Source organism: Magnolia sinica, chromosome 18, assembly GCF_029962835.1.
Source record: "Magnolia sinica isolate HGM2019 chromosome 18, MsV1, whole genome shotgun sequence".
NCBI lineage: Eukaryota > Viridiplantae > Streptophyta > Magnoliopsida > Magnoliales > Magnoliaceae > Magnolia > Magnolia sinica.
The window spans coordinates 49,248,485-49,249,986 of NC_080590.1; the positions used below are offsets into that span (position 1 = coordinate 49,248,485).

Sequence of the window (1,502 nt, forward strand, 5' to 3'; positions counted from 1 at the left end):
TATCAACCCTAAAGTTTCCAATCACACATGAGATCATAGGACTTCCAAGATCCTTATATTTTGAGGGAGTGTTTTAATTGATTATGGCGCTCACCTATTCAGTCAAACATGCTTTCTTATGTAAGTTCAGTTTTCGCTATACCTTACACAGATCTTTCAGGAATTTGGCATAGGATGGGAACTGTTTAATTTCATCCAACAAGGGGGTGTTGATCTTGACTTGTTGAAAAACCCTCTAGAATATTTTGATTCTCATGTAGCCTTTTTGATGTTATGAGACGTTGGGGAAATGGGGCCACAAGTTTGTATCCCTGCAATGGCTCTTTGTCATATGGAGCATTGCTAGATTCACCACCATCCTTAGAATTTTTGGACTCCTTAGGTTTCTTAACCTTCCTTGGAATCTCTTTGTCTATTTCGTTTCCACTTCTCAGGGTGGTTATGGTTTTAACATATTCCAGATGTTGAGTTGAAGAGTTAAGATCGCTTATCTCAAATTGTCTTTTTGTGTTAGGTTGAGGCCGGGCCGGAAAGATCCCGGTCTCCCTAACATTCAATTGTGTCTTAAGTTCTAGGCTCATTCATAGCCTGCAGTTGCTCTTGCCTAAATACATTTAATGTATCTTCAAGGGTTCTCCTAGGTGGAAGTCCACTAGATGGCCCTTGTAGATAATTGGTTACATTTACAGTTGTTCATTTCTCCAATTAAGGTTCCACTAATCAGGAGTGTGCGTGTCAGAATTTGGTGCACTAATTAGTCATTAATATGTGTTTATAGTATCTACTTGAACGTGAAAAACCTCTTGAAAAGCTTAGATTGTAAAACAATCTTTGATTGGGTGTACATCACTCTCACAAATTTTACATACGGTTTCGACGACTGCTTTGGGCTAAGTTGATTCCTTCCCAGATTCCAAGTCTTCAATTTTTCATGTGAGAATTGCTAACCATACATTAATATCATCCTCCTCCTTGAGTACATGTATTCCTATCTCTCTTGGCACTTCCTTAAGAGTACTAGCTTGGTTTGATGTGTCCCATGATTGAGCATTTTCAGCTAGCATGTCAAAGTAATCTCATGTATCTTGTGGTTTCTTATCCATGAACTTGCCATTATACATCATCTGTATGAATTAGCGCATGTTTAGACTGAGTCGGTCATAAAAAAGATCAATTGTTCACCAAGTTTCGTAACCATGGTGTGGGCAAGTGAGAAGTAAGTCTTTAAACCATTCCCAATATTCAAATAAGGTCTCATTATTTTTCTGGGAGAAGTTCATTATTTCACGTCTAAGAGTGTTGGTTTTATGAGCCATGAAGAACCTTTTTAAGGAACTCATGACTCATCTTTGCCCATGTGCCAATGGATCTAAGCCTTAATGAATGAAACCATGATTTGGCCTTTTCTTTTATAGAGAACGGAAATAATTTAAAGTTAATTGTATCTGAAGGAATATCATTAAAATGTATGGTTATAACAATCTCTCCAAATTCTTTAATAA

The 1,502-nt window shown here is 37.2% G+C and overlaps 1 non-coding gene across 1 annotated transcript; it reads left to right on the plus strand.

Moving 5' to 3' along the window:
- Positions 1–1,191: 1,191 nt before the first annotated feature.
- Positions 1,192–1,298, plus strand: LOC131234067 (small nucleolar RNA R71). Its single transcript, XR_009165480.1, has one exon. It is a non-coding gene; the product is annotated as a small nucleolar RNA R71 (small nucleolar RNA).
- Positions 1,299–1,502: the final 204 nt, after the last annotated feature.